At 39.6% G+C, this 18,582-nt stretch overlaps 1 pseudogene; it reads right to left on the reverse strand.

Annotated features, from left to right (window-relative positions):
* Positions 1-7,941: 7,941 nt before the first annotated feature.
* Positions 7,942-9,722, reverse strand: LOC102121132 (stress-induced-phosphoprotein 1 pseudogene; annotated as a pseudogene).
* Positions 9,723-18,582: the final 8,860 nt, after the last annotated feature.

Below are 18,582 nucleotides of genomic sequence, written 5' to 3' on the forward strand. Positions count from 1 at the left end.
AAACAATCAGAACACATGCAGGAAGCAAAGTGATCACATCTGTCATGCATCAACTTATGTTTTCCCTGTGAAACTTTGCATACATTGATTACAGAACTTGTTGGAACCGAACTCTCGATTCCCTCCTGGGCAGGGGTCGCCGCGAAGGATCACCGACACGAGATTCACAGCAGAGAGTTATTTATTGCTAGCGCGCTAGGGTCCCAAGCTCTAAGTTGGCCCTGGGACCCCGAACACTTATTACAGGCTGTTTATATAGGCAAACATAAGTTCAAACACAGCTTTTGGCGCGAAGTTCAAACAAAGCTTAAGGCGCAAGATGATTGGGTCTGGCTATGGCCTGAGCAAGGTGTCTGGTTCTGATTGGTCGGGGCTTGACCTTATGGGTTTCTTTCCTGGTATGGTTTAGGGCTGGACCTCATGCGATATTTCCCTAGAACTGTTTAGGGCTGGACCCCCTGATGTACATTCCTGGAATTGTTTTTCTGTTTGAGTTCCGGGAACATTGAGGGGCTATCCATGGCCATCTGATGTTAATTTTTAAGTTTTATGAGGCCTAGTTTCAAACTTACCTATATGGTTGGCTCAGGAGAGGAAGGTTGGGCTGAATCAGTCTTTTCCAGGCAGAGGCATGAAAGTCTCTTTCTCTCTTGTGAAGCAGACATCAACCCAACTGCATATGAGAAGAGAGCATAGAGGGAGTCAAGTTGGGGAGATCTGACTGTCTTCTCCTGTTCTGGCCTATGATCTGTACTTCACACGTTTACCCACCGCTAATCTCAATTATGGAATAGGAACCATAGCATGGCACCGATAACAATCCTTGTGCACCAGGAACTAACTCAAATGGATCAGAAAAGCCTAGGGATATGGGGATTGTGCTAAAAGGAGCAGCGGTGGCATTCTTGAACACTGAGAAGAACGTTTCCAACATCTGAAGAGATGCTACATTTTCCAGCCTACTAGGCTGAAAGATAAAACAAACAAACAAACAAACAAACAAAAAACAACTTTTGTTGATTCCTCTGAAAACTTGAAAATTTAACTGAAATATGTAAATGAAATTTTAAATACATATGAAATGTGAGGCTTTCTCCTGTCATTTGGTCCATAAATTATGTTCCATCAGAGTTACATCATAAAATTCTTCCATTGCAGACAAACTACTGGTCTTTCTGTTCCTATAAATTATAAACCCAAGATGTGTCAAATTATGTAGTGAAAGCCAAATAGAAATTTGTTCTTTAAAGAACTTCATAATAAAAACCAAAACGGAACAAACAAATGAGCCAAGCATGGTGTGCACACCTGTAATCCTAGCTACTTGAGAGGCTGAGGTGGGATGATTGCTTGAGCCCAAGAGCTATGATCATGCCATTGCACTACAGCCTTGGTGACAGAGCAAGACCCCATGTCTGAAAGAAAAAAATGCATAATGAACTCATGAGTCCCTCTATTCAGCATAAAAAATTACCATAACTTACGAATTATGTTCCATTTTTCTTTTTTTTTTTTTTACTGGAATATTTCTAGAGAAATCTAAGCCATTGTATCACTTTATCCTAAATACTTCAGACTCCTATATGTGTCTATAACCAATAAACATATTTTCTTGTTTATCTTACTATTTATCCATTATTACAAATAAATTAATAATTATTCCCTGTCATGATTTAATATCTGTTCTATATTCTAAGTTTCCTACACTACATCAAAAATAGCTTTTATTTGTTGTTGTGTTTGTTTCAGGATCCAAACTCCACTTCTGATTTTCAGAGATTCTATCACAAAAGTATCTTATTTCTAAAATTGCCACCTTCCCTCACCTAGTTTTCATGTCATTTCATTAAGTTAATGGAGAAATTACATCAATTGACTTGTAGAATGTCCTACATTGTTGACTTGGTGTCATCTAACTTGTTTCTCTATCTGCCATATTTCCTATTAAACTGAAAGCCAGATCCAGAGGCTTGCTTAAATTCAGCTTGAATTCCTTGGGCATGATGCTTCAGAGTGCTATGTACTTCCTCTGTGTTGTGCTGTGATATCTCGTTGTCTCCTGTTAATGATGGTCATTAAGATTGATGAGTGAGTTCCTGTGTTATCAGTCCAATTCATCCATTGTATAATCCCCATAGCCTTTCTCCTAATGGTTTTAGCATCTGCTGATGATTGTTACCAAGATCCATTATTTTACTACATATTGCAAAATGAAACATAATAAAACAAAACAAAATGATTTCTTAATTCTATAATTCTTCTACTTTAAAAAGCTTGTATTTGTCTACAAAGAAGGAATTTCTCCAGTCAACTATTTGTGTTCCCTGAAATAAGGTTTATTGAAAAAAAAATGTGTTTTCTCTACATCAATTTTTAGAATAAAAGGTTGGTAGTCTAGTCAGAAAAATCTAAGTGTGGAGTGCACTTAGCTGCTGGCTAAAAATTGCTGAGATGGGAATGTACTTATCTCCCTTTCACCAAGTAAACATGCAGTTTCCATCCAACAGACACTCCTGACCACTCTCCACTACATTCAAGTATTCACTTACTGTTTTATGCCTGGGTTTTATATTTGTTTTCTTCAGTGGGATGGAGGAGAGAGTTGTCAGGTAGGATGATAATATATCATATCTAGAAATAAAATTCTCTGTAGTTTAAATTTTTTAAATGAATACTTCAAAACATAAACAAAAATAGAAAATTGTACAATGGACCCACATATACCAATCTCCAGACTCAGTCTTCATCAATATTTCCCTCACTTGCCACATCTATTTCTTTTGGTTCTTTCTCATTTTTCATAAGTATTTAAGACAAGTCTCAGACATCACATAATGTCACCTCTACATACTTTTTATGCATGCCTAACAATCATGGATACTCTGTTCCATAACTCTTATTTATGGTTAGTGAGAATGTAAATGAGTACAGTCATTATGGAAAACAGTATGGAAGGCTCTCTAAAACTAAAAATAGAACCACAATACAATACAGTGCTTCACCCACATTTGTTGCAGCAGTATTCCCATGGCCAAGATATGGAATTAATTTAAGTGTCCATCAATATATGAATGGATAAAGAAAATTTTGTATATATACACAGGAATCTATTCAGCCGTTAGAAAACTATGAAATCCTGTCATTTGCAGCAATGTTGATGGAACTAGAGGTCGTTATGTTAAGTAAAATAAGCCAGGGATAAAAAAGACAAATATCACACATTTTCACTCATATGTGGGAGCTAGAAAAGTGGATCTCATGGAGTAAGAATGTAGAGTGATAGTTGTCAGAGGCTGGGAAAGGTACGGTAGATGGAAAAAGATTGGTTAATGGGTACAAACATACACTTAGATAAAAGGAATAAGTTCTAACCTTTAACACCACAGCAGGATTACTATCATTAATAACAATTTATTGCATATTTCAAAACAGCTAGAAGAGAAGATTTAAGTATTCCTAACACAAAAAAATGACAAATGTTTGAGGTGATGGATAGTGTAAATACCCTAATTTGATCATTACATATTGTATGCATGTATCAAAATATCACATATGTCTCACAAATATGTATTATTATTTTTTATAATCTAATATCTTGTCCACAGGTAAATATTCCTAGTTATTTAAAAATGTGTGCTCAAATTAGGACAGAAACAAGATTTATAAATTCCACTTAATTGATAAATCTTTGGTCTTTGTGAATCTAGAACAGTATCCTCTCTCACCTTTATTTTCCCTGCCATTGACTAGTTAGAGAAACCACAACAGTTGTTCTTATGGATATACCACTTTCTGGATTTGTCTATGTCCTTCTTAGTTTCTCTGTCCTCCTTATTTTTACAAATGAAAATTAACTCTGGGGACTTAGTTACACTCACATTCAACCTCCTGGGAACAGTACTTCACAGAGGGTGCTGTGTGCCTGACATCACAATGGCTGGATAACCTAACAATTTTTACATTTCACTCTAAATCAGAAGCTACAAACTGACAACACATAGCCACATCTTTCACATAAACACATTTGAATTTAAATGTCAGTTGTTAATTCTTGTTTTTCTTGCACAGTTGTTTTTCCTATAGTACTTGAAAGGAAAATAAAAAATAATAACTTTCTGTAGGTGTATCTCAGTCAAAAGCAGGAAAGTGGAAGATCACTTTCATAGTAGTCAATTTTCATGCTGCTGATAAAGATATACCCGAGACTGGGAAGAAAAAGAGGTCTAATTGGACTTACAGTTCCACATGGCTGGGGAAGCCTCAGAATCATGGTGAGAGGCAAAAGGCACTTCTTACATGGCAGCAGCAAGAGAAAATGAGAGGAATGCAAATGCAGAAACCTCTGATAAAACCATCAGATTTCATGAGATTTATTCACTACCATGAGAACAGTATGGGATAAATTGCCCCCATGATTCAAATTATCTCCTGCCTGGTCCCTCCCACAACACATGACAATTATGGGAGTACAATTTGAGATGAGATTTGAGTGGGGACACAGAGCCAAACCATATCATTCCAACCCTGGCCCCTCCAAATCTCATGTCCTCACATTTCAAAAGCAATCATGCTTTCCCAACAGTGCCCCAAAGTCTTATTTCAGCATTAACCCAAAAGTGCATAGTCCAAAGTCTCATCTGAGACAAGGCAAGTCCCTTCCACCTATGAGCCTGTAAAATCAAAAACAAGTTAGTTACCTCATAGATACAAAGGGGGTACAGGCATTAGGTAAATAAAGCCATTCCAAAGGGGAGAAATTGGCCAAAACAATGCGTTTACAGGGCTCATGCAAGTCCAAAATCCAGTGGGGCAGTCACATTTTAAAGCTCCAAAATGATCTCCTTTGACACCAGGTCTCACGTCCAGGTCATGCTGATGCAAGAAGTGGGTTTCCATGGTCTTGGGCAACTCTGCTCCCGTGGCTTTGCAGGGTATATCCCCCCTCCTGGCTGCTTTCATGGGCTGGTGTTGATTGTCTGAGGCTTTTTCAGGTGCACAGTGCAAGCTGTCAACGATGGATCTACCATTCTGGGTCTGGAGGATGGTGGCCCTCTTCTCACAGCTTCACTAAGTGGTGCTCCAATAGGGACTCTATGTCGGGGCTCTGATCTCACCTTTCCCTTCTGCACTGCCCGAGCAGAGGTTCTCTATTAGGGCTCCACCCCTGCAGCAAACTTTTGCCTGGGCATCCAGGTGTTTCCATACACCTTCTGAATTCTAGGCGGAGGTTCCCAAACCTCAATTCTTGACTTCTGTGCACCCACAAACTCAACACCACATGATCTCTGCTAAGGCTTGGGGCTTCCACCCTCTGAAGCAATAGCCCGAGCTGTACCTTGGCTCCTTTTAGTCATGGCTAGAGTGACTGGGACACAGGGCACCAAGTTGCTAGACTGCACACAGCATGGGGTCCCTGGACCCGGCCCATGAAACCATTTTCTCCTAGGTCTCCAGGCCTGTGATGGGAGGGGCTGCCATGAAGACCTCTGACATGCCCTAGAGACATTTTCCCTATTGACTTGGGGATTAACATTTGGCTCCTCATGACTTACGCAAATTTCTGCAGCCAGCTTGAATTTCTTTTCAGAAAATCGGTTTTTATTTTCTATCATATTGTCAGGCTACAAATTTTCTGAACTTTTATGCTCTGCTCCCCTTTTAAAACCAAATACCTTTAACAGCACCCAAGTCACCTCTCGAATGCATTGCTGCTTAGAAATTTGTTCCGCCAGACACCCTAAATCATCTCTCTCAAGTTCAAAGTTCCACAAATCTAGAGGGCAGAGGCAAAATGCCACCAGTCTCCTTGCTAAAACATAATGAGAGTCACCTTTGTTGCAGTTCCCAACAAGTTCCTCATCTCCATCTGAGATCACTTCAACCTCGACCTTATTGCCCATATTGCTATAGCATTTTGGGCAAACCTATTTAACAATTCTCTATAGAAGTTCCAAACTTTCCCACATTTTTCTGTCTTCTTCTGAGCCCTCCAAACTGTTTCAACCTCTGCTTGTTACCCTGTTTCAAAGTCACTTCCACATTTTTGGGTATCTTTTCAACAGCACCTGACTCTGCTGATAAAAATGTACTCTCTTAGTCCATTTTCACACTGTCGAAAAAGGCATACCCAAGACTGGGAAAAAAAAAAAGAGGTTTAATTTGGACTTACAGTTCCACATGACTGGAGAGGCCTCAGAATCATGGCAGAAGGTGAAAGGCACTTCTTACCTGGTGGTGGCAAGAGAAAACGAGAGGAATTCACAAGCAGAACCCCCTGAAAAACCATCAGAACTCGTGAGACTTATTCACTACCATGAGAACAGTATGGGGGAAACCACCCCCATGATTCAAATAATCTCCCACCAGATCCCTCCCACAACATGTGGAAACTATGGGATTACAATTCCATAATTGTAGATTTGGGTGGGGGCACAGAGCCAAACCTTATCAACTACTGTTTCCCATGTCAAGATATTTCTTATTACGTCAGACAGCTTCACTCATTTATATTACCTGCCAGGTACCTGTAAGAACATGAACGGTGACTTCTGCTGTGTGTATATAGATATAGATATAGATATAGATATATAGATATATATAGATATATTCTCCAACCTATCATAGCAGGTATACCAGAAATCTGATCACTAGTGTTAAACCCACCCTTGGTAGTCAATTCCCATTTACCCAATCAACATGCAATTATTTTTGATGTGTTGAAAGCTTTGTGTCAGTGCATAGCTAAGCTCCAATGTAAAGCTTACATTGTCTGTAGTCTGTAGTTGCTTTTGTCTCTTTTAAAATTTTATTTATTTATTTTTTATTTTTTATTTTTTTCGGAGTCTTACTCTGTTGCCAGGCTGGAGTGCAGTGGTGCCATCTCGGCTCACTGCATCCTCTGCCTCTCAGGCTGAAGTGATTCTCTTGCCTCAGCTTGCCAAGTAGCTGGGACTACAGGCACGTGCCACCACACCCAGGTAATTTTTGTATTTTTAATAGAGATAGGGTTTCACCATGTTGGCCAGGATGGTCTCAATCTCTTGACCTCGTGATCCACCCACCTCAGCCTCCCAAAGTGCTCAGATTATAGGCATGAGCCACCATGCCCAGTGTTTTTGTCTTTTTTTTCTAAATGACTTTTACGTTCAGAAGTACACGTGCAAGTTTGTTATATAGGTAAATTCAGTGTTACAGGGTCTTAGAAGTACACATTATTACATCACCAGGTAGTAAGCAGGGTACCCTGATATGATTTGACTGTGTCCCTAGTCAAAATCTCATCTTGAATTATAATTCCCATAATCCCCAAAAGGGCAGGACCAAGTAGAGGTAATTGGGTTATGAGGGCAGTTTCCTCCATGCTGTTCTCATGAATAGTGAGTGAGTCTTATAAGATCTGATGGTTTTATAAGCATCTAGTATTTCCCCTGCTTGCACTCACTCTGTCCTGCTGCCTTGTAAAGAATGTTCCTGCTTCTGCTTTGCCTTCTGCCATGGTTGTTAGTTTCCTGAGGCCTTCCCAGCAATGCAGAATTGTGAGCCATTTAAAGCTCTTTTCTTTATAAGTTACCTAGTCTCTGGTCTCTTTTCTTTTCTTTTCTCTTCTTTTCTTTTCCCTTTCCTTTTTCTTTTCTTTTCTTCTCTTTTCTTTTCTTCTTTTCTTTTCTTGTTTTTAATAACCTAGCCCAACTGGCTTGTTTTATTGGAGAAGGGCACTCGGAATAAACAACATGAGACAGCTGGGACCCGAGGCTGGGAAGAATCCCCTCTCCTCCCTATACATGCCCACTGCCCAAAAATAAAAAATAACCAACTATGGGAGAGCAGCCGAGACAGCCACTGGGGGCAGGGGAAGGAGACACGAGACTCGAGGGCAGTGGTGAAGACATCACACATGTGCTGGGAGGGCTCAGAGGCAGCAGCGCCACGAACAGCCCAGGTACAAGTCTCTGTGTCCTCCCTGGGCTTATGTATAAATACAGAGAGATGAGGCCTTCTCTCCTGCTGCTCTCCCTTCCGCTCCGTGCTGCTTGCTGCGGTCCCCGCTCCTCTTTCCACAAGAGGGCGAAGGGAAGCGGTGATGAACAAGTCATCACCGAATTGCAATCAAACCCACATCCATCAGCTTCTGGATCTTCTGTGCGATTGCAAGATTCTTTAAGTGTTCGCTGAGTGCCTGGGGGTCCTTCTGCATCTGTTCCAGGATAAGGCGCATGGCTATGTCACTCATGATCTGCTGCACCTTGGGGTCGGCCAAGGCTCCTCGCTTCACCTCTTCCGGGCTGTGGTGCCGGTTGTACTGCACCATCATACAGCGCTGGTAGCCGTCTGCCGCCTCCTTACAGCTTGAGTCCAGGTCTAGCACCTTCCGGTACACATCCATCGCTTTGGTGTAGTCCTTCATCGCTTCCAGGGCAGCGGCTTTCCGTGTATAACCCTTGATGAACCCTTGGCTCCAGCTGGATACATTCCTCACAGTCCTTGAGTGCCAGCTGGAACTCCAGGAGTTTGGCGGAACTCCAGGCAGCTCGATTGCTGTATAATCTGGCATCTTTCGGGTTCCTTCTGATGGTTTCTGTATAACGCTTCAGGTCCTGGGGATAGTCCCCTTTCTGAAAACACTAGTTTCTTTTGTTCTTCTCCTCCAAAGCCTGGTCCAGGTTTATGCAGGCCAGCTGTTCTTGCTCCTTCAGGATTTTCTCTGCCTGCTGGCATTTCTTGAGCACATCTGGAGTTTGGTGCTCTGCAAGAGACTTGTTATAGAAATGGATGGCATCCTTGTACCTTTCTTCTTTGAAGTAGGAGTTGCCAATTCGAGCATAGGCTTTGGCAATCCGTAGATGGTTTTCTGTTTTCTCTCCCACTTAAATGGACTTCCCACAAGGCTCCCTGCACTTACTGTAGTCGCCCTTTTCAAAGTATACCACTGCTTAATTGGTAATGTAAGTCATATTGCTGGGGTCCAGCTCCTTGGCTTTGTCGTAATGCTTCAAGGCTGGGTCAGTATTTCTTCTGGTAGGCATTGTTCTTCAGCTCTTTTTCTTTCAGTGCCTGCTTCTTCTTCTCTGGAAGATCTTCTTCCTCTGGCTCTGGCTTGGTCTCCTTTTTGGGAGGGGGTGGTGGTGGAGGTGTTGCAACCTGTTCCTCCTCATCGGTACTGCCCAGATCGACCTCAAGGAGGACACTGAGAGTGGTCATGATCTGGGGATCTTGTAGTTTGCTGCCCAGATCAGAAGGCTTGTTTTGTAGCTGCTCTATCAGCTCCTGATAGTTAGAATCACTGAGCAGTGTTCTTGTCCTGGGATCACTCTCCAACTTCTGATACAGATTGGGCATGTTGAAAGCATTCATGAATTTTCTCTCTGCCAACTTGGCCTCCATATTCTGTAAACCCTCTTTCAGTTGAGAGTTATTTGCCTCTGTTTTAAGTGCTCCTCGTAGGTTCTCTTGGCTTCTTCAAATCGGTTTAAGAACTCTAGAGCTGCTGCTTTTTATGAATAGCCGTTGCCCCAGTCAGGCTTTTAGGTCCATGGTCTTACAGCCATCCTTGTAAGCCTTCTGGTAGTCTCCTTTCTTGGCATAGGGGGAAGAACAGTTGCTGTAGAGCATGTGGTTGTGGGGATCCAGCTTAATGGCTTCTGAGTAGCACTGTAAGGCATCATCTATGTTGCCATGCTCAGGGCCTTGTTGCCGTTCTCTTTCAGCTCGTTGACCTGCTTCATAGCACAGCACGGTCTGGAATCCCCTTGAACAGAATCTGTCCGCTCCTCCTTCCCAACCCAGTCTCTGGTATTTCTTCATAGCAGTGTGAGAAGGAACTAATACAGTAAATTGGTTCTGAAGTAGTGGGATGCTGCTTTAAGGATACCCGAAAATGTGGAAGCAGCTTTGCAAGCAGGTAACAGGCAGAGGTTGGAACAGTTTGGAGGGCTCAGAAGAAGACAGGAAAATGTGGGAAAGTTTGGAACTTCCTAGAGACTTGGAGGGCTCTGAAGACAGGAAGATGTGGGAAAATTTGGAACTTCCCAGAGATTTGTTGAATGGCTTTGACCAAAATGCTGATAGTGGTATGGACAATTAAGTCCAGACTGAGTTGGTCTCAGATGGAGATGAGGAACTTATGGGAAATGGAGTAAAGGTCACTCTTGTTATGCTTTAGCAAAGACACTGGTGGCATTTTGCCCCTGCCCTAGAGATCTGTGGAACTTTGAACTTGAAAGAGATGATTTAGGGTATTGGTGAAAGAAATGTCTAAGTGGTAAAGCATTCAAGAGGAGAAGAACATATAAAGCATTCAAGAGGAGAAGAACATGTAAGTTTGAAAAATTTGCAGCCTGACGATGCAACAGAAAAGAAAAACCCATGCAGATCACGAGGTCAGGAGATAAAGACCATCCTAGCCAAAATGGTGAAACCCTGTCTTTACTAAAAATGCAAACATTAGCCGGGCATGGTGGTTCGCGTCTGTAGTCCCAGCTACTCAGGAGGCTGAGGTGGGAGAATTGCTTGAACCTGGGAGTTGGAGACTGCAGTGAGCCTAGATCATGCTACTGCACTCCAGTCTGGGTGATAGAGCAAGACTCTGTCTCAATAATAATAATAATAATAATAATAATAATAATAATAATATAGTAATAAAAAATAATAATTTAATAATAATAAATTCCTGGAAATAGGTAAACCAGGAAGAAATAGAAACTCTGAACAGACCAATAACAAGCAGTGAGATTGAAATTGTAATTAAAAAAAACTGCCCAAAAAAAAATCCAGGACCAGATGTATTCCCAGCTGCAGTCTATCAGACATTCAAATAAAGATTGGTACCAATAGTACTGAAGCCATTTCAAAAGATACAGATTTAGGGAGTTCTCTCCAAATCATTCTATGAAGCCCGTATCACCCTAATACCCAAACCAGGAAAGACATAACAAAGAAAGAAAACTGTAGACCAATATTTCTGATGAACATCGATGCAGAAATCCTCAATAAAATACTAGCTAACTGATTCCAATAGCGTATCCAAAATATATTCCACCATAATCAAGTGGGTTTTATACTAGGGATGCAGGAATGGTTTAAAATACAAAAGTCAATAAATGTGATAAACCACATAAATATAATTAAAACAAATATCATATAATCATCTCAATATATGCAGAAAATGCATCTGACAAAATCCAGCATTGCTTTATGATTAAAACCCTCAGCAAAATCGGCATTGAAGGGACATACTTTAAAGTAATAAAAGCCAACTGTGATAAACCCACAGCCAACATTATACTGAATGGGGAAAAGTTGAAAGCTTTCCCTGTGAGAACTTGAACAAGACAAGGATGCCCACTTCCACCACTTACATTTAACATAGTACTGGGAGTCCTAGCGAGAGCAATCAGACAAAAGAAAGAAAGAAAGAAAGGGCATCCAAATTGGTAAAGAGATAAACTGTCGCTGTTTGCTGATGATATGATCATATACCTGAAAAACCCTAAAGACTTATCTAAAAAGCTTCTAGGCATGATAAATGAATTCAGTAAAGTTTCAGGATACAAAATCAATGTACACAAATTAGTAACACTGCTATACACCAATAGCAACCAAGCCGAGAATCAAATCAAGAACTAACTCCCTTTTACAATAGCTGCAAAAAATATGTAAAATACTTAGGAATACACCTAAGCAAGGAGGTAAAAGATTTCTGCAAGTAAAATTGCAAAATATTGCTGAAAGAAATTATAGATGACACAAACAAATGCAAACACATCCCATGCTCATGAATGGGTAGAATCAATATTGTGAAAATAACCATACTGCCAAAAGCAATCTACAAATTTAATGCAATTTCCATCAAAATACCATCATCATTCTTCATAGAACTGGAAAAAAATCCTAAAATACATATGGGACCAAGAAAAGAGTCTGCATAGCCAAAGCAAGGCTAAGCACAAAGAATAAATCTGGAGGCATCACATTACCTGACTTCAAACTGTACTACAAGGTTATAGGCACCAAAACAACATGGTATTGTTATAAAAATAGGCACATAGACCAACGGAACAGAACAGATAATTCAGAAATAAAGTCAAATACTTACAGCCGACTGATCTTTGACTAAGCAAACCAAAGCATAAAGTGGGAAAAGGACTACTCTATTCAACAAATGATGCTGGGGTAATTGGCAAGCCACATGTAGGACAATGAAACTGCAGAGTCATCTCTCACCTTATACAAAAACCAACTCAAGATGTATTAAAAACTCAAATCTGCGACCTGAAGCCATCTAAATTCTAGAATATAACATCGAAAAAACTCTTCTAGACATTCGTTTAGGCAGAGAGTTCATGACCGAGAACCCAAAAGCAAATGCAACCAAAACACAGATAAGTAGATAAGACCTTATTAAATTAAAAAGCTCTTCACAGCAAAAGAAATAATCAACAGAGTAAACAGACAACCCACAGAGTGGAAATAATTATTCACAAAGTATGCATCTGACAAAGGACTGATATCCAGAATCTACAAGGAAGTCAAATGAGCAAGAAAAAATAATAATCGCATCAAAGTGGGCTGAGGACATGAATAGATAATTCTCAAAAGAGGATATACAAATGGCCAACAAAGATATGAAAAAATGCTGAACATTACTAATGATCAGGAACATGCAAATTGGAACCACAGAGAGAGAGAGAGAGAGAGAGAGAGAAAGAGAGTGAGAGACAGCCGGGAAAACTGCCTTAGAAACCATCAGATCTCATGAGAACTTACTTGCTATCATGAGAACAGCATTGGGGAAATTGCCCTTATGATCCAATCAACCCCCTCCCTCGACACTTGGGGATTACAGGTCCCTTGCTCAACATCTGGGGATTACAATTTGAAATGAGATTTGGGTGAAGACACAGACCCAAGACATATCAAGGGTCATAAGGGATAAAAGGCTACACATTGGGTATACTGCTTGGGTGATGGGTACACCAAAGTCTCAGAAATCACCACTAAAGAATTATCTATGTAACCAAACACCACCTATTCTCCAAAAATGATAGAAATAATATTTTTTAAAAATTAAATAGGCCGGGTATGGTGGCTCATGCCTGTAACCCCAGAACTTTGGGAGGCTGAGGTGGGAGGATCATCTGAAGTCAGGATTTTGAGACTAGCCTGGCCAACATGGTAAAACCCTGTGTCTACCAGGAATACAAAAATTAGCTGGGCATGGTGCTGGGCACCTGTAATCCCAGCTACTTGGGAGGCTGAGGCAGGAGAATCACTTGAACCCAGGAGGCAGAGGTTGCAGTGAACTGAGATTGCGCTATTGCACTACAGCTTGAGTGACAAGAGTGAAACTCTGTCTTAAATAATAATAATAATAATAATAATAATAATAAATAATTGAATAAACTTGTGATTGCATTATGAAGTTCTTGTAGTGAGTTTTTCAGCTCTATCAGATCAGTTTGGCTCATTCGTAAAATTGCTATTTCATCTTTCAGCTCCTGTATCATTTTACTGGATTCCTCAAAATCCTTGTATTGGGTTTCGACTTTCTCCTAACTCTCGATGATCTTTTTTCCTATGCAGATTCTAAGTTCTATGTCTTTTATTTCAGCCATTTCAGCCTGGTGAAGAACTACTGTTGGGGACCAGTGTGGTCATTTGGAGGTAAGAAGACACTCTGGATTTTTGAGTTGCCAGAGGTCTTGTGCTGGATCATTGTCACCCGTGTGGGTGATGTTCCTTTATTCTTTGAAGGTGCTCTCCTTTGGATGGTGTTTTTTGGTTTTATCTTCTTTGCTGCCCTTGAGAGTTTGATTGTGGTATAAAGTGGACTCAGTCAACTGACTTTATTGTTTTGAAGATTTCAGGGGCCCAAGGCGCAGCTCAGCAGTCCTGGCCTGCATGCTGTAGCCCTGGGCAGGTTGCAGCTGGGCCGCTGGCTTTGTTCTCTGGTCCCTCAAGATTAGGAACCTGTTGTGCTGGAAGGGCCTAGGTGTTCCTGGTCCACTGGCAACAACACTGATGGGGTAATGGCAGAGAGTTCCATCCTTGCTTGTGCGTGTCAGCAGAAGTAGTGTTGGCTGTGTTTTTTAAGAAATGAAAAAATTAGGAGAAATTTGTTTAAAAATACAACCTTCATGTAATCTTGAAAATTAAAATGAAAATTAACAAAAAGAATTGACAATTCCCAAAGTTTTAAAATAAGCAAAACTCCTTTAGGAATTTTACCATACATTTTATCACAATGTTTCATAAAGCTAAAGCATTAATGTCTCCCATATGCAATATTTTAACTTGGACTTTTTAAAGAGAAACAATTTTTAAAAAGCCATAAAGACATCATATGAACTGAGCTCTTGCAAATGTGGATTGTTGAAGAAGACACTTATTTTAAACTCATAAGGGATATAAATAAATATAAAACTTTAGTACCCAGGACATGCAAACCAGAATGATGATAAACATAGGTTCCATATTAAACATCATGTTTCCAGTTCTTTCGGGAACAATATATTTATCTAGTTTCTAAATTGAGACAAAGGAAGTAAAAAGGAGAGGTGAATTACCAAAAAAGCGTGTTATCAGTGTTCTCCTTCAGATTGTTTTTGAAAGCTTTTAAACAGTGGGTGTGTAAGTTAAAGCTGCTTTTAGCACTTCCTCAACAGATCACCTTAGATTTTGCTAAACTTGGCACCATTATAGGGGTCATATTTTCACACGGATGCACTCTTCCTGAACAGAATGTATTTGACAGAAACAAGTTTTTCTTTCATGCCAGGCATTTGTATGTTTGCTTTTTATAACAAACAGTAAGACAAAGCTCACCATTTTGGACTCTCTCCCAATATTTCCAATTTAGCTATGAAAACAAGATTTTTATTTCATGGTTTGGAGAAGTGTACTTTAAAAGTTAACTCTTTGAGAGAACACAGGATTTTTTCCTCAAAATTCATTTTATATTCTTTGATTTGAATTTTGTTTGTATTTCTTTGGATATCACAAAGTCTATCCTCTCATCACTTGAGTTGGTAAGGGAGATATTTTCATAAGTAGTCTTTTTTCTTTTTAACCTTACATGATTTAGCATTTTACTATAGTTATTTTTTTAATATGTATTTTTGTTTGAGATGCTCAATCTAGTCTCCATAATCAGATTTGGGAGCAGCCTTTATTTTGTTGTTAGGTTTTTGGCAGAGTCTAGAAGGTCCCAAGCTGCCAAAGTTTTGTCTGAAAGCCTTTCGAGTTCAGCAGTTTTCATTCTCTATCCTGTCATAATGAATAGTATCTGCCACCCCCCCCCCAAAAAAAAGGCCAAGTTATTATGATAGGTTAGAATCTTAATAGCATTAGGAAAAAATCTTGCAAGGTTATATCTAGAATATGTATTCAAATGAACCGTAAGTCTAATTCCAGTAGTTGCAAGGACAGCATGTCATGCAGCCTGTATTCCCAGTCTTCCATAGAAGTCAAAGCATCCAGTGAAAATTCTGACACTGAAAGAATTTCTGTTGAATTCTTCATTGTGAAGCAGTTATAAGAAGGTGGTTTGCTGGGCATGGTGGCTCACACCTGTAATCCCAGCACTTTGGGAGGCCGAGGTGGGTGGATTGTTAGAGCCCAGGAGTTCAAGACCAGTCTAGGCAACATGGCAAAACGCCGTCTCTACAAAACATACAAAACTAGCCAGGCACCGTGGTATACACCTGTAGTCCCAGGCACCTGGGAAGCTGAGGTGGGAGGATCAATTGAGCCCAGCAGTTCAAGACTGTAGTGAGCCATGATCAGGCCACCACACTCCAACCTGGGTGACACAGTGAGACCCTGTCTCAAAAAAATAAATAAATAAAAAATAAAAAAGGCTGGCAAGAAGACCTATTTTTAAATAGATACACTTCCTTTAGGAAGAGAAAGAAATATGATTTTTTTCTACCTTTTTTACTTGTAAAAGAAAATGGGTAAATTAAAATGTGACTGTATTTGATATTTTCACTGAATGTAATTATCGTCATCATCGTCACCATGGTTTTTGTAAGCCTAAATGACTTATTTGGAAGATAATGTTAGTATATTTTACAGGTCATTTTAATTCTTTATTTTCATGCTTTCCTTTTAAAATTTGCTTTCTTTAGCCTCTGTACTATTCAAATATGCTATTATCATTCTTTTCAGTTCATAGGCCTACATTACTTACTGTTCAAATATAATATAACATTAGAGCAGCTATTTGTGCTGAAGTATATCTCACCATTTTTAATGGGAGAAAAGATTATCAACTTTCTTATAGACAGGAAACTGATATACAGAGGTATTAGTTCATTCCATAGCACATAGGAGTGCTACTTGTACACAAAATGAAATATTAGGAAATGTTAATGCATGTACTGTTCTGTGTAACTTCAGACTTCATCACTAAACTTATGAAAGAGTATCTTGAACAGTCGTTCAAGCTAGATACAAATCAGTTGTTGAAAACAAGAGGAGAATAAATGAAATATTAGATAGAGATTTGCAAAAGCACCATAATAATTTACATTACTGGAATATGAGTAGAAATGTATTTTTAGTCTCTTATTCTCAAGGTTTGATATGCTAATTATAAAGCAAGGATAACACTTCATGAACTGGGGCTTCTTAGTGTTCACAAATGTGTGTGTGTGTGTGTAGCTTTCAATTTTTAGTTTGAATACAAAACTGAACTTTGCTGCATATGTATAAAAACTCTACATTTTTTAGGTCATTCAACCTGAGGAAAGAAGTCATATCAATAGAAGAGCAAAAAAACTACATTTTTCTGACCCTTCTTGTATCAATACTACAGGACCTCTCTAATTAATTCAAGAAGTTCAGAAAGAAATGAAAGAGATGATATATCTTAAGTAGAAATGCCTTTTATTTCTATTTTTGTCTAGCTAACTCCTATTCATGTATCAATGCCTAGCTCAAGAGATGGTTTCTTCGGAAAGCCTTTCTTAACCCACATTCTATTTAGATAGCCCATTTCTACACATTCATAAAACCCTATGCCTGTTTCCTGATTTTCACAGTACTGATTATGGAATTATAACCGTTGGATTACTCATTAGCTGTCCTATGATCTTTCTATCATTTTGCTCCTCTATTTCCTCCTCTTTTCCTTTCTTCTCACTCCCAATCTCACACCCGTACATAAGACCATGAGTTCCTCATGAACAAAGACTATGCTTTATTGGGCTTTGAATTTCTAGCACTTAGCACAATGTCTGTTACATAGTAATGACCAACCAATATTTATTGAATTAACACATATAAGTGAATGAATGCTTAGGAACTAGTCATATCAGCTCTGACCATTTTTTGTCTTTTCCTCTAGACTGATAGGATAATATACTCTGTTGCAGCTAATGATAACTTTGTTAGTTTGATAGGCTGCATAACAAAGTACAACAGACTGGTTGTTTTTAAAAAATAAATAGAAATTTATTTTCTCACTGCTCTGGAAACTAGAAATCTGAGATGAAGGTGTTGGCAGGGTTGGTTCCTTCTGAAGGCTGTGTAGAAAGAATCTGTTTCAGACCTCTTTCCTTGTTTTGTAGAAGTCTGTCTTCTCCCTGTATCATCATCTTCCCTTTGGACGTGTCTATATCCAAATTTCCTCTTCTTGCAGTGACATCAGCTATATTGGATTGGGGCCCCCCCTAGTGAACCCAATTTTACTTGATTACCTCTTTAAAGAGTCTATCTTCAAATACAGTCACATTCTGAGATACAAAGACTTAGCAGTTTGACATATAAATTTGGGGGAAGACATAATCCAGCTCATAACTCCTAAGGGTGCTACTCTTAGTAATAAACATATTAGTAAGCAACCATTTTTGAGCACATATTTTATGCTCAAAAACAGTGTTAGAAACAGTGTTAGTTTTGTGTCAGAAACACGGTTAAGTATTTTACATGTGCATCTCTGACATGTAAGGTTGTCCTGATGTCTGCCGCAGGCTCCTGCACTTATGAACCCATCAAAGCACCAATATTTGTCATCCATCCTGTGGCTCAGTAGTTAATTGCAATGGAGAAAATTTCTCTTTACTTCCACTGGTGTAACACCTTACTAAGTGGGGTGCTAAGTAGTGCCACTTTTTTTTTTTTTTTTTTTTTTTACATGGAGTCTCAGTCTGTCGCCCAGGCTGGAGTGCAGCGGTGAGATTTCAGCTCAGTGCAACCTCTGCCTCCCAGGTTCAAGTGATTCTCCTGCCTCAGCCTCCCGAATAGCTGGGATTACAGGTGCCCACCATCACCCTGGCTTATTTTTCAGTAGTTTTAGTAGAGATGGGGTTTCACCATGTTGGCCAGGCTAGTCTCATACTCCTGGCCTCAAGTGATCCACCCTCCTCAGCCTCCCAAAGTTCTGAGATTACAGGCATGAACCTCCGCACCGGGACTGAGTAGTGTTACTCTTAAGGATCTACAAAAACTTTATTGAGCAGTTCTTCTACTTTTTATTATTTTATTGCATTCTCCATGTATGAAACCTCAACCATGGGTCTACAGGAGTTGAGTTGGGGGACCAAGTTGAATGGCAAGTCACAGGCTCTATTCAGAATTATGCCA

The sequence above is a fragment of the Macaca fascicularis genome, chromosome X, assembly GCF_037993035.2.
Source record: "Macaca fascicularis isolate 582-1 chromosome X, T2T-MFA8v1.1".
NCBI classification, from domain to species: domain Eukaryota; kingdom Metazoa; phylum Chordata; class Mammalia; order Primates; family Cercopithecidae; genus Macaca; species Macaca fascicularis.